This window comes from Dendropsophus ebraccatus, chromosome 1 (assembly GCF_027789765.1).
Source record: "Dendropsophus ebraccatus isolate aDenEbr1 chromosome 1, aDenEbr1.pat, whole genome shotgun sequence".
Taxonomy (NCBI): Eukaryota; Metazoa; Chordata; class Amphibia; order Anura; family Hylidae; genus Dendropsophus; species Dendropsophus ebraccatus.
Genome location: NC_091454.1, coordinates 141,853,490 through 141,869,138, shown reverse-complemented (window position 1 = coordinate 141,869,138; position 15,649 = coordinate 141,853,490). Strand labels below are relative to the sequence as shown.

Sequence of the window (15,649 nt, the reverse complement as noted above, 5' to 3'; positions counted from 1 at the left end):
CTTCCAGTTTTCATTCTCACAATAGGTGTAACACTAAATTAAGACTTCCTGCTCTACCTGTGATAAGAGGCTGCTGTAAAGTGATCTGTACAGCATTACAGCATCATGTGACAACAGTAGATATAGAAGACAATAGCAGCTCCCTATTGAATGACCTCATCAAAGGTCACAGAGTATGCTCAGTTATGTCTCACATTCATTTTAAGGGGGAAAGACTCTGTATATTGCCATCTCTGTCCATGAGTCTTGCCATAAAGCATGTCACTAAATACTGTTAAAAACAGCTCAGGCAAGATGGCTACCCCCATACCAATGTACCAAAAATTAAATAAAAAAAATACAATCAGATAGTAGAAACAGACTAGAATAAGAACACGTTTCAGTATGACTCTAATCAGTAAAAGAGAATCTAGGTGACACATTCCCTTTAATGGGCAAATAAATCCCTGTAAGAGTCCTCATGGATCGGTCTCTATCAGTTGTGTATCCATTAATTTCCCTCTTTATTCAATACATATGTAACAGTGAGTTTCCTTATAGAGGAACTGCTCTAGTTTACAAGGTCCTTCATAAAAGAGCTATATACCTTTATGTTTCAGCTGAGCCACACCTTACTAGAAACAAAGGTCATCATTACATGGGACTAGATATGTCAGAGCTGAATTTGTGAATGCAAACAGATATGAGCTGAAATAGCAAGGGAACACATACTCATGTTAAATCCCCCACTGTTCTAGTAGCATTGGACCTGAGGCCCAGCAGTGCTGCCTTTTACCATGACTTGGCTGCTGTGGTGGTGATGACAGTAGATATTAAAGGAGAAGACAGTTATACAAATCACCAATATACACTTATTGCAGGAAATGCACATATATTGTTTTTTTCCCTACGCTTACTACTGCATCAAGGCTTCACTTCCTGGATAAAATGGTGATGTCATGACCCAACTCCAAGAGCTGTGCGGGCTGTGGGTGCTGGAGAGGATGATGGCAGGGGGACACTGAGGGACACAGGGCACTGGAGGGACACTGAGCATCCCTCTGCCATAATCCTCTCCAGCAGCCACAGCCTGCACAGCTCTGGGAGTCGGGTCGTGACATCACCATTTTATCCAGAAAGTGAAGCCTTGATGCAGTAGTAAGTGCAGGGAAAAAAGCACTTTATAAGCATCTCCTGTAATAAGTGTATATTGGTGATTTGTATAACTTTTGTCAGGCAATACAATACTTAAAAAAAAAATTCCGCTGAACTTCTCCTTTAAAGCGTAACTGTCATTTAAGGGCCATTTTTTTGAAAACATTAAATATCAACAGTTCAAGCGATTTTAAGAAACTCTGTAATAGGTTTTATAAACCAAAAGAGTTTCCTTCTGGACTGAAAAAGCAATCTCCCAGCTTCCCCCCTCACTTCAGAAGCAGCAGGATTTCTGTCTCCATTATGTGGTTATGGAGAGGGGAGGGGCTGTTAGGAGTGACTGAGCACGGAGCAGTCCTGCACAGCACAACACCCTGCAATCTTCTCTCAGTAAGTTCATAGATAAGCACTGACCTTTCTGACACCTGAATCCTGCGGTTTAGGTGCCCAGAGAGTCTACAAACAGCTGACCTTCATGTCACCTCTTCCTGCTCCCTCATCTCCCCCAGCCCCTCCCCCCTCCATAAGGATAGAATGGAGAGAGCAGAACCCGTCTTCACTGGCTTCTCTGTAATGAAGACTTATACTACTACTATAATCGCTAAAAATATGACAGTTACGCTTTAAATTAACCCCTTAGTGACCGCCGATACGGCTTTTTACGGCGGTCACTAAGGGTTCTTATTCTGCTGCCATCAGCTTTTTATAGCGATGGCAGAGAATAAGGCTGCGGGGCCGGGACGGCCCCCACCCCATCCCCCCAGCTACCGTCCCGCCCCCCCTTAACCGACGATCGGCGCTATTAACGTTATAGCGGCGGCCATCAGTAAAGGGGATTACCGGTGCCGCCGCCGCCTTTCATCTCCCCCCGCAATGAAATAAGTGTCCCCCAGACCTCAGATCAGCCCCCCCTAGTAGGGCGATCACTAACCCGGCGTCCTGGCTGGTTATGAAGTGCGCATGCGCTCCACAAACAGCCAACTCTGAAAATTTAAAGTGACAGAGACCAATTTGGTATAGAAAACAGCAAAACCGCACTATATATATCTCCAATGGATTCTCACTTCGGGACCTCCACTCCGTCCCACTCACTCAACATCTCAGAGATAGTAGTGAGAAAAAACTTGGTGTGTAAACACCTGTACATTAGCCCCTCTGGACAGCTGTCCAGAGGGGCTAAGGTACAGGTGTTTACACACCAAGTTTTTTCTCACTACTATCTCTGAGAGACCAATTTGGTCTCTGTCACTGAACTATGATTACTGTGATAGAAAATATCACAGTAATCATAGTAATACAGTGAAAATGAATGTCTAAAGTACAAAAAGTGACAAACATACAAAAAATAAAACACACACTTTTTATTATAGTAATAATTGCAGTTTACTCCCAAATTACCCCTAACCCCCCCCAGATTACCCGTAACCACTGCACGTTGCCCATAACAACCGCACGTTGCCCTTAACCACCGCACGTTGGCCGTAACCACCGCACGTTGCCTGTAACCACTGCACGTTGCCCGCAACCACCGCACATTGCCCGTAACCACCGCACATTGCCCATAACCACCCCAAATTGCCAGTGACCCCCTCCAGATTGCCCGTAACCACCCCAAATTACATGTACCTACCCCAGATTACCTATAAGCACTTCAGTTTATCAGTAACAATCCCAGATTGTCTGTAACCCTTCCAGGTTGCACATAATCCCCCCAGGTTCCCCGTAATCACGCCAGATTACATGTAACCCCCCAGATTGCATGTAACCACCGCACGTTGCCTCTGACCACGCCACGATGCCTCTGACCACCGCACGTTGCCTCTGACCACCACACGTCACCTCTGACCACCACATGTCGCCTCTGACAATGCCACGGCGCCTCTGACTACCCCAAATTGCCAATGACCCCACCCCAGATTGCCTATAAGAACTTCAGTTTATCTGTAACCACCCCACATTGCCCGTAACCACCCCACGTTGACCGTAACCACCCCAGAATGTCTGTAAGCACTGCAGGTTGCCCATAACCACCCCACATTGCCCGTATCCACCCCAGATTATCTGTAAGCACTGCAGGTTGCCCGTAACCACCCCACGTTGCCTGTAACCACCCCAGATTGTCTGTAAGCACAGCAGGTTGCCCGTAACCAGCCCACGTTGCCCGTAACCACCCCACGTTGCCTGTAACCACCGCACGTTGCCTCTGACCACGCCACGTCACCTCTGACCACGCCACGTCGCCTCTGACCACCGCAGGTTGCCTCTGACCACCGCACGTTGCCTCTGACAACCCCAAATTGCCAATGACCCCCTCCAGATTGCGGTAACCATGCCAGATTACAGGTACCCACCCGAGATTACCTATAAGCACTTCAGTTTATCTGTAACCACCCCACATTGCCCGTAACCACCCCACGTTGCCCGTAACCACCCCAGATTGTCTGTAAGCACTGCAGGTTGCCCGTAACCACCACAAGTTGCCCGTAACCACCCTACGTTGCCTGTAACCACCCCAGGTTGCCGTAACCACAGCAGGTTGCCCGTGACCACCCCAGATTACCTGTAACTACCTCAGGTTGCCCATAACCACCCCAGACTGTCCGTAACCACCCCACATTACCTGTAATCTCCTTTTTTTATTTTATTTTAGTAACTGCGCTATTCTAATAACCATTACTAGCTGCGGTTTTGCTCCAGTAAATTGGCGCTCCTTCCCTTCTGAGCCCTGCTGTGTGCCCATACAGTGGTTTATGCCCACATATGAGGTACCGTTTTACTCAGAAGAACCTGCGTTACAGATTTTTGGGTACGTTTTCTCTCCTGTTCCTCGTCAAATTGAGAAATTTCAAACTAAACCAACATATTATTGGAAAAATTCGAGTTTTTCATTTTTACTGGCCAATTTTGAATACTTTCCTCTAATACCTGTGGGGTAAAAATGGTCACCACACCCCAAGATGAGGGGTGCACTTTCCAAAATGGGGTGACTTTTGGGGGGAATCTATTCTGCTGACACTACAGGGGCTCTGCAAACGCACCTGGCGCTCAGAAACTTCTTCAGAAAAATCTGCACTGAAAATGCTAATTGGCGCTCCTTCCCTTCTGAGCCCGGCTGTGTGCCCATGCAGTGGTTTATGCCCACATATGGGGTACCGTTCTACTCAGGAAAACCTGCGTTACATATATTGGGGTGACATTTCTCTCCTGTTCCTCGTGAAATTGAGAAATTTCAAACTAAAGGAACATATTATTGGAAAAATTCGAGTTTTTCATTTTTACCGTCTACTTTTGAATACTTTCCTCTAATACCTGTGGAGTCAAAATGCTCACCACACCCCAAAATGAATTCTTTGAGGGGTGTACTTTCCAAAATGGAGTGACTTATGGCGAGATTTTACTCTGATGGCACTACAGGGGCTCTGCAAACGCACCTGGCGCTCGGAAACTTCTGCAGCAAAATCTGCATTGAAAAAGCTAATTGGCGCTCCTTCCCTTCTGAGCCCTCCTGTGTGCCCATACAGTGGTTTACGCCCACATATGGGGTACCATTGTACTCAGGAGAACCTGCGTTACAAATTTTGTGGTACTTTTTTCCTCTTGTTCCTCGTGAAATTGAGAAATTTCAAACTAAACGAACATATTATTGGAAGAATTCGAGTTTTTCATTTTTACTGTCTTCTTTTGAATACTTTCCTGTAATACCTGTGGGGTCAAAATGGTCACCACACACCAAGATGAATTCTTTGAGGGGTGCACTTTCCAAAATGGGGTGACTTTTGGGGGGATTCTATTCTGCGGACACTACAGGGGCTCTGCAAATGCACCTGGCACTCAGAAACTTCTTTAGCAAAATCTGCATTGTTAAAGCTAATTGGCGCTCCCTTCCTTCTGAGCCCTCCTGTGTGCCCATACAGTGGTTTACGCCCAAATATGGGGTACCGTTGTACTCAAGAGAACCTGCGTTACAAATTTTGGGGTGCTTTTTCTCTCATGTTCCTTTTGAAAATGAGAAACTTTAATCTAAACGTATATATTATTGGAAAATTTTAATTTTCCATTTTTTTACTGCCTAATTGTGAATACTTTCCTCCAGCCCCTGTAGGGTTAAAATGCTCATTATACCCCTAGATTAATTCTTTAAGGTGTGTAGTTTCCAAAATGGGGTCACTTATGGGGGTTTTCAGGATACCAGACTTCTAAATCCATTTAAAAAAAGAACTGGTCCCTAAAAAAAATCAGTTTTGGAAACTTTCACGAAAATGTGATAATTTGCTGATGAATTTCTAAGCCCCGTAACACCCTAAAAAAGTAAAATATGTTTATCAAATTATGCCAGAATAAAGAAGACATATTGGTAATGTGACTTAGTAACTAATTTATGTGCTACGATGTTCTTTTTTTAGAAGCAGAGAATTTCAAAGTTCATAAAATGCATTTTTTTAATTTTTCATGATATTTTGATGTTTTTCACAAAAAACACACAAAGTAGTGACCAAATTTTGCCACTAACATAAAGTGCCATATGTGACAAAAAAACATTCTCAGAATCGCTAGCATACGTTAAAGCATCACTGAGCTATAAGCGCATAAAGTGAGACAGGTCAGATTTTGAAAAATTAGCCTGGTCATTAAGGCCCAAACTAGCTGCAGCACAAAGGGGTTAATCTTAACTCTTAAACAAGTAAAAATATGGTCTATCTTCACAATCTAGAAAACCTTATAGAAGCCATGAGAAACGTAATATTGCAATCCTTCTAAATTCCATAAATTGAGTCCCCAATGGACTGCAAATCCTGCTAACATTTCAAGTAATACAAACACTCCCATACCTGCCTAAAAGTAATAGTCCAAGAGAATGAAGACCGGTGGATCAGTGATCAATAAGTTTGTAAAGATTTCAATGTGGGCATGTTGCAATAGGAAACATCATCTTTGGCTGAGGGGTCCTTTTACACACACACACACACACACACACACACACACACACACACACACACATCTAACATATTATCTGACAGATTATTGAAGCCAAAGCCAGGAATGGATATGAAAAGAGGAGAAATCTCAGTCTTTCCTTTAGGACCTGTGCTCTGTGTATAGTCTGTTCCTGGCTTTGGCTTTAATAATCTGTCAAATAATCTGTTAGATATCTGTGTGTGTAAAAGGACCCTAAATGCACAACATAGTTGGCCTCTATGTCTGATGTATACCAGGAAAGTAACATAAAAAGTTAAGTAATACATTACAATACTAAAACCTTTAACATATTATCATCAAGAACAATTGAGCCACAATAAAGCTGTCTTGTTGGTGACCCAAGGAATGTAATCCATTGCACCTGAGTGTCTTGTCACTGGCCCCACTGACTCCCATCTTATCTGCTATGCAGGAGACTCTCAGCCTGGAGTTCCATGTTTGAAGTAGAGTCCAGTCCTAGATTCCCTCCAGATAAAAGGTTGTGCTGCCCTCCTTGGTGTGGTTCATTGACTAATGTAAATATGCCTGTTTGTGAAAGGATCTCTATCAGAAAGTCTGGCTCATGCCAGGAATGTTTAGAGCACTTGTTTAGCCTCTTCTTATATTAACTCTGTAGTTATCAGCTAGCACATAGACTGGGGTAATAAACCTATGGATGCACTGCTCACCTACTTCCTGTGCAGATAGGTCATTGTTATACAGCATTCACTATAAGGGACTTCCACATGTGGAAACTCCCAAAGAACATATGATCTCTGGAGGTTCCCTAGATAACCCCACTATAGAAGTCTGCTCATGTGTGACTCAGTGCTGCTGAGTACACTGGGATAATACATAGTCACAATGTTATCCTTAAAGGAAACCTGTCACCTGGAAATGCAGTGCTGACAATGTTATATCGTTCTTGGCAGGGCCGGGACAAGGAGTTTTGGTGCCCTAGGCAGAGAAGGCAAATGGCGCCCCCCCTCCCCACACACACAGGAGCATGCTGGGAGCTGTAGTTCTACCTTAGTCACACAGGTGCATGCTGGGGGCTGTAGTTCTACCTCTGCCACACAGGAACATGATGGGAGTTGTTGTCCAACCTCAACCACACAGGTCATGCTGGGAGTTGTTGTCCTACCTCAGCCACACAGGTCATGCTGGGAGTTGTTGTCCTATCTCAGTCACACAGGTCATGCTGGGAGTTGTTGTCCTACCTCAGTCATACAGGTGATGCTGGGAGTTGTCCTATCTCAGTCACACAGGTCATGCTGGGAGTTGTTGTCTAACCTCAGTCATACAGGTCATGCTGGGAGTTGTCCTATCTCAGTCACACAGGTCATGCTGGGAGTTGTTGTCCTACCTCAGTCATACAGGTCATGCTGGGAGTTGTGCTATCTCAGTCACACAGGTCATGCTGGGAGTTGTTGTCCTACCTCAGCCACACAGGTCATGCTGGGAGTTGTCCTACCTCAGTCATACAGGTCATGCTGGGAGTTGTTGTCCTACCTCAGTCATACAGGTCATGCTGGGAGTTGTCCTATCTCAGTCACAAATTCCACTAACACACACACACACACACACACACACACACACACTCCATTAGTACACACACTCACACTCACTCCATTAGTACACAAATACTCACCCACCCACACAGCAGTAGCAGTGGAGGAGGACACTGAGGATGTTTCTGAGGATGCTGATCAGTCTCCTCATCGTTCTCTGTCCGGAGGGGGGGCGGGGGTTGGGGTATCTGCCATTACACTTGTCCCTGCACTTCTCCCCTCTCCTGATTGGCTCCAGAGGTCATGTGACATTAATTAGAAGCTTTTCTTCTGCTCTGGAGCCAAGCAGAAGAGAGGAGGAGCAGCTCAGGTCCTGCCATTGCCTAGCTGGAGCAGAGTGGAGAAGGGATGCTGCTGTGTGAGGTCAGGTGGGGGGATTTTTACGTGAAGCTACATTGCGCCCCCTGTAATTCACCAGGAGATGGCGCCCTAGGCCATCGCCTACCCTGGCCTACCCTTTGTCCCGGCCCTGGTTCTTGGGAAAGAATCCACGTATTACATCCATTCATTTATCTGTCTGAGAGAGTGACCAGATTATTGTCAGAACATTGTAGAATATTCTCATTATTACAGACTTATCTGACACCTTTTGGTCTCAAACATAACAGAAATCTAAAGAAAACACTATTGTATAAACCATCAGTGTCATAAGTGTAGAGGTATTATGAGTGTGTGGCAATGTATTATTATACCTGACAGCTTGGTTCCAAGTGTGGTGTGGGAATGTAAATGTCCCACCACAGCATAAGAGCAGCTACTGCTTATCTGACCAGGTATAGGTGAGCCCACTGCTTATCTGACCAGGTATAGGTGAGCCCACTGCTTATCTGACCAGGTATAGGTGATACTACTGCTTATCTGACCAGGTATAGGTGATACTACTGCTTATCTGACCAGGGAAAGGTGAGCCCACTGCTTATCTGACCAGGGAAAGGTGAGCCCACTGCTTATCTGACCAGGTATAGGTGATACTACTGCTTATCTGACCAGGTATAGGTGAGCCCACTGCTTATCTGACCAGGTATAGGTGATACTACTGCTTATCTGACCAGGTATAGGTGATACTACTGCTTATCTGACCAGGGAAAGGTGAGCCCACTGCTTATCTGACCAGGGAAAGGTGAGCCCACTGCTTATCTGACCAGGTATAGGTGATACTACTGCTTATCTGACCAGGTATAGGTGACACTACTGCTTATCCAGCCAGGTATAGGTGACACTACTGCTTATCTGACCAGGTATAGGTGAGCCCACTGCTTATCTGACCAGGTATAGGTGACACTACTGCTTATCTGACCAGGTATAGGTGAGCCCACTGCTTATCTGACCAGGTATAGGTGAGCCCACTGCTTATCTGACAAGGTATAGGTGAGCCCACTGCTTATCTGACCAGGTATAGGTGAGCCCACTGCTTATCTGACCAGGTATAGGTGAGCCCACTGCTTATCTGACCAGGTATAGGTGACACTACTGCTTATCTGACCAGGTATAGGTGACACTACTGCTTATCTGACCAGGTATAGGTGAGCCCACTGCTTATCTGACCAAGTATAGGTGACACTACTGCTTATCTGACCAGGTATAGGTGCCACTATTGCTTATCTGACCAGGTATAGGTGAGCCCACTGCTTATCTGACCAGGTATAGGTGAGCCCACTGCTTATCTGACCAGGTATAGGTGATACTACTGCTTATCTGACCAGGTATAGGTGATACTACTGCTTATCTGACCAGGGAAAGGTGAGCCCACTGCTTATCTGACCAGGGAAAGGTGAGCCCACTGCTTATCTGACCAGGTATAGGTGATACTACTGCTTATCTGACCAGGTATAGGTGACACTACTGCTTATCCAGCCAGGTATAGGTGACACTACTGCTTATCTGACCAGGTATAGGTGAGCCCACTGCTTATCTGACCAGGTATAGGTGACACTACTGCTTATCTGACCAGGTATAGGTGAGCCCACTGCTTATCTGACCAGGTATAGGTGAGCCCACTGCTTATCTGACAAGGTATAGGTGAGCCCACTGCTTATCTGACCAGGTATAGGTGACACTACTGCTTATCTGACCAGGTATAGGTGAGCCCACTGCTTATCTGACCAAGTATAGGTGACACTACTGCTTATCTGACCAGGTATAGGTGCCACTATTGCTTATCCAGCCAGGTATAGGTGAGCCCACTGCTTATCTGACCAGGTATAGGTGACACTACTGCTTATCTGACCAGGGAAAGGTGAGCCCACTGCTTATCTGACCAGGTATAGGTGACACTACTGCTTATCCAGCCAGGTATAGGTGACACTACTGCTTATCTGACCAGGTATAGGTGAGCCCACTGCTTATCTGACCAAGTATAGGTGCCACTATTGCTTATCTGACCAGGTATAGGTGAGCCCACTGCTTATCTGACCAAGTATAGGTGACACTACTGCTTATCTGACCAGGTATAGGTGCCACTATAGCTTATCCAGCCAGGTATAGGTGAGCCCACTGCTTATCTGACCAGGTATAGGTGACACTATTGCTTATCCAGCCAGGTATAAGTGAGCCCACTGCTTATCTGACCAGGTATAGGTCACACTACTACTTATCCAACCAGGTATAGGTGACACTGCTGCTTATCTGACCAGGTATAGGTGACACTACTGCTTATCCAGCCAGGTATAGGTGACACTACTGCTTATCTATCCAGGTATAGGTGACACTACTGCTTATACAGCCAGGTATAGCTGACACTGCTGCTTATCTGACCAGGTATAGGTGACGCTACTGCTTATCTATCCAGGTATAGGTGACACTACTGCTTATCCAGCCAGGTATAGGTGACACTGCTGCTTATCTAGCCAGGTATAGGTGACACTACTGCTTATCTAGCCAGGTATAGGTGACGCTACTGCTTATCTAGCCAGGTATAGGTGACGCTACTGCTTATCTAGCCAGGCATAGGTGATGCTACTGCTTATTTAGCCAGGCATAGGTGACACTACTGCTTATCTAGCCAGGTATAGGTGACACTACTGCTTATCTAGCCAGGCATAGGTGATGCTACTGCTTATCTAGCCAGGTATAGGTGACGCTACTGCTTTTCTAGCCAGGCATAGGTGACGCTACTGCTTATCTAGCCAGGTATAGGTGACACTACTGCTTATCTAGCCAGGCATAGGTGACACTACTGCTTATCTAGCCAGGTATAGGTGACACTACTGCTTATCTAGCCAGGTATAGGTGACACTACTGCTTATCTAGCCAGGCATAGGTGACACTACTGCTTATCTAGCCAGGTATAGGTGACACTACTGCTTATCTAGCCAGGTATAGGTGACGCTACTGCTTATCTAGCCAGGTATAGGTGACGCTACTGCTTATTTAGCCAGGCATAGGTGACACTACTGCTTATCTAGCCAGGTATAGGTGACACTACTGCTTATCTAGCCAGGCATAGGTGATGCTACTGCTTATCTAGCCAGGTATAGGTGACACTACTGCTTTTCTAGCCAGGCATAGGTGACGCTACTGCTTATCTAGCCAGGTATAGGTGACACTACTGCTTATCTAGCCAGGCATAGGTGACACTACTGCTTATCTAGCCAGGTATAGGTGACACTACTGCTTATCTAGCCAGGTATAGGTGACACTACTGCTTATCTAGCCAGGCATAGGTGACACTACTGCTTATCTAGCCAGGTATAGGTGACACTACTGCTTATCTAGCCAGGTATAGGTGACGCTACTGCTTATCTAGCCAGGTATAGGTGACACTACTGCTTATCTAGCCAGGTATAGGTGACACTACTGGTTAGCTGCAGTTACCAGAACTGCCCCCTTTACAGGAGAAAGTCTCCCCAATAGATGAGCTGTATAAGGGGGAAGGAGCCCACTGGCAGCTTCTGGTGACAGCCGTGCAGGTGACAGCTTAGCATTAGGGAAGTGCTGTCCATGCAGCTCCTCGGTGCCACTTACAAGTAACTGCAGACAAGTTGTACTAGAGGAAACCGTGTATATAGTGAAAAAGACGCAGCCCAGTGAGTACATGGCATATACAGTGTGAGGGCACTAGCTAAATAGAAAAGCCCGCTTCTTAGAAGGAGACAGTTCATGTCTGAAGACCCCAACAGAAGAAACACCCACGAACTGTACGATATAATCGTGATACTCACAGTCCGTGCATGAGGGGCTCCCCAATGGGTCTCCCCCCGATAGAAGCATTAGAGACCATCCCCGAGCTCATAAGACTTACCTGCTGTGCTAGTCAGTCCAGTCCCAAGGCAGTCTGCAGAACTTGCAGAGCCGTCTCGTCCGCACTCCCTCCCCCTACATCTGTCATAAGAACACTTCTGTAATTGTCCTCTGCTCCCTCGCCCTACTCATTGAAATCGCGCAGCGTAAGCGCCACCTAATGGTTATTTTAGGTACTACAATCCCTGCAGATAACATGGACGGAACGCTGAGGACCTCTAGAGGACGATGCAAACTCTACTGCTGCTACAACTTCGTTCTTACTTTGGGGTTGCTCAGGCAAACCACAGCAACTTTTCAACTGGGATCATTTAACAAAAATGCTAGATAACAATTGCTGTTAAATAACTGTTATGGCACCCCCTGGTGTTCTTTTCATTCTCTCTAAGATCAACCTCCTAATGCTGTGTTCTCTAACCTGCTACTCTCTAATTCCCAATATGCCCCTACAGCCTAATGTGTCCAGTGGTGGTGGTCACACATGCTCAGTAGGTGTCATACAACCAGGATCCTCTAGTACCAGTAGCAGAGTGCATTCAGGGCAAAGCAAATAATGACCCCTAAACTGGTCCCATGCTTACATTCACCATGCAATATTTATTAGATTTTGGCCTGGGTTAACCACCTCTGTTAGAATTCCAGCTCGAAAATGTTTTGCAGGCTTTAACAATGAAACATGTTAAATAGCAGAAAAACTATTTAAAGGAGAACTCCTGGCAAAAAAAACACCTGTAAAAAAATCAGGGTGGTGGAAACATAAAAATAAAGGGATACTTACCCACCCCTGTGCCCTCACAGTGCAGCACCATGGCTCATTGTCGACAGGGGTTAGGAACCTTGGCTCTCCAGCTGTTTCTAAACTACAACTCCCATCATGTCTGTACAGCCAAAGCTGAAGGTTTGTCTTTCCAGGCTTAAAGGGGTTATCCAGCGCTACAAAAACATGGCTTCTTTTCCCCCTCTCTTGAATCCAGGTCAGGTTTGTAATTAAGCGCCATTTACTTCAATAGAACAGAGTTTCCAAAACCCCACCCAATCTGGAGACAAGAGAGGGGGAAAAGTGGTCATGTTTTTGTAGCGCTGGATAACCCCTTTAATGGGAGTTGTAGTCTTACAAAAGCTGGAGAGCCAAGTTTCTCTACCCCATGGTCTCCTGTTTCTCCTGGCTTCCTGTGTCCTCATGACTGGGCAGGATGTACCTGCTCAGCCAGTCACTGACGGTCTAAACAAGCATTTCTAAGGAATGGGAGACCCAGGAGACCAGTGGGGATTCATGAGTGGTGGTGCTGCGGCCGCACAGGGATGGGTTAGTATCTCGATTGTTATGTTCCCACCACCCCCTGCCCTCTGTGATTTTTACATTTTCCCTTAAATATTAATATTTTATGCAACAAAATTTTATCTGTCTAGAGATGGACTCCATAGGGCTTCTAATGTTTTAGGTACAGTGTTTTCTTTTTTTAACTTAAAGTGACTGTACCACCAGGCCCAGGCTGAAGCACTGGAGGCAGGCCGACCCACCCTTAGTGGAAGGAAACCCTAGCCTCTCTATGATAGGGTTCCATTGATTCTAATAGAGTCACGTCATGGAGGGGATGGGGTTTCTTCCCACTAAGGGTGGGTCGGCCCGCCTCCAGTGCTTCTGCCTGGACCTGGTGGTACAGTCACTTTAAGGGTCTGTTCACACGTACCGACTCGCTGCGTAAGCCTCGCACAGAACTTGCATCAAACTCGCATTAAAGTAGCTGCGTTTTTGGGGTGTTGAACTTGCCTGTGAAAATCATGTGAAAATCAAAACTCGTATGTAAAAATCGCACCAAACACGCAGCCAGAATACACATGCATTGACTTGATAGCAATCAGTATCGCTGTGGATTTATGTGCGAGAAACAGCGATAAATACACCGCAAGTCTGTACGCGTGAGCTGACCCTAAACCAGAGGAAAAAAATCTTGAATAGAGAAGAGGCTGTTTTTCCCAATGCAGTTATGGCTTTGGAAACAGTGTAGGAATGCAATTAAGCTTTACATAGTGGCAGTTGAGATGAGTGAATCTACAGTAGGAACAGTGCAAAGGGCTATCTGCATTCTGCTCTCAGGCTGACGGCTTTAAAGTTTGCTCGGCTCCGTGCCTCTCCTTCCCCGATGCTGGGAACAGATGGATTCAGTCCTGGAAAACTTCTCCCAGTGTACCAGGACTGGATCAAGCTTGTCCCAGCACCCAAGGAGGAGAAGCACGGAGCGGAGCAGAATTCAAAGCCTGATGAGCAGAATGCAGATAGGACCAAAGCGCTTCACTTCATTCCTACTGTAGGAAAAAAAAGTACTGTGTGTGAACAATTTAAAATAACAGCTGCTGTTCCCGCAAATTAATGACACGCACGTTAATGTGATGGCCGCTAAGAACAGTGGCTATTACTATATATATATATATATATATATATATATATATACACACATATACAATGATACCGTGGTTTAAGAGTATTTTGGATTGAGAGCGTTTTGCAAGATGAGCTCACAATTTTTCAAAATTGTAACTTTGGTTTATGAGCTCCCTGTACTGGGTGGGAGGGAAAGTCTGGGAGGGGCAAGGTCTGCATAGTGGGGTCTACAGCACTGTACTCAGACCCAGGTGGTCTCTCTCACCTATCAAATCATAGCAGATTCACTTCAGGCTGGGGCTTGCATCAGGGGTCAGTACTGTGGAGGTAATCTCTTCATAGCTGTAACCCCTCTCTACCCCGGGCAGAGAGTGCTGCTATACTGTACCCACATTTGCCCTGCTCATTGCTTCATGCTTCCTTCAGTTTCTGTCAGCCCTTGTGTTTTCCATCCTTTCCATTCCTGCTATAATGTGCCTGCACATACACTTAGTTATATACACTGCTGTATAGAGAAGCTTCTGTCACTGTCCTCCTGCACAGCTCTGTGATTCTCACTTCCTGATTGGTCCAAGCTGAACACACACCCCTTCCCCATTGCAGTCATGTTATCACACAGACCTCTGACAGCAGCCCTGCTACTCTATTCTAGCCTGTTGTAGTACGCTACTGCATTATGGGGATCTGCATCTCCATCCTATATCTCCAAACTGCTGCTGGTTTTCAGTTTTATGCAGTTACTATACATTATACTCTACATGCTGATTTCTGTACTGTACAGTAACTTATAATATGACATATTTTGCTCTTTCTGAACATTTGTTTTACATGTTATCCAGAGTACTAAATCATTATTTTTGGGGTGTGTAATCAATTGTCAGCTTCTTAATAATTCCTTATGGGAAAATTTGCTTTAGTATAAGAGTGGACTTGGATTACAAGCATGGTCCTGGAACAAATTATGCTCGTAATCCAAGGCACCACTGTGTATAATATATATATATATATATATATATATATACATACACATACACATACAGGAGGAGTATACAGGAGGAGTATACAGGCATGTTTACAGGAGCCTCTATTCTTTGTAGCCAGCCAGATTTTCCAGTAGTTTTATCTGATCAGTTTTTTTTGTAAAGTTCTGTAAATAACATTTGTACACATGTAGTATACCAGAGCATGGTTCCTGTGGCTGGGCTGAGGATGGCACCTGTCAACAAGTGTTATTATATATTTTTAGGAGTTAACATGTTTTATGTGCAACTATTCTGTGTATTTCTCTGTACCAGTAACTGGCAGGCAGAGAATGGGTTACATGCTTACACTGCACACTACACAACAGCGACATCTACTGACCTTA

General features: G+C 45.4%; 1 protein-coding gene across 3 annotated transcripts in view; it reads right to left on the bottom strand.

Annotated features, from left to right (window-relative positions):
• DAPK2 (death associated protein kinase 2) overlaps positions 1-11,987 on the bottom strand; it is a 59,406-nt gene extending 47,419 nt beyond the window's left edge. For 2 of the 3 annotated variants that reach the window (XM_069980551.1, XM_069980533.1), the window contains exon 1: positions 11,902-11,987. The gene's annotated coding sequence lies outside the window, so the exon portion shown is untranslated. The other variant, XM_069980542.1, reaches the window with a different exon arrangement.
• Between the last annotated feature and the right edge of the window lie 3,662 nt (positions 11,988-15,649).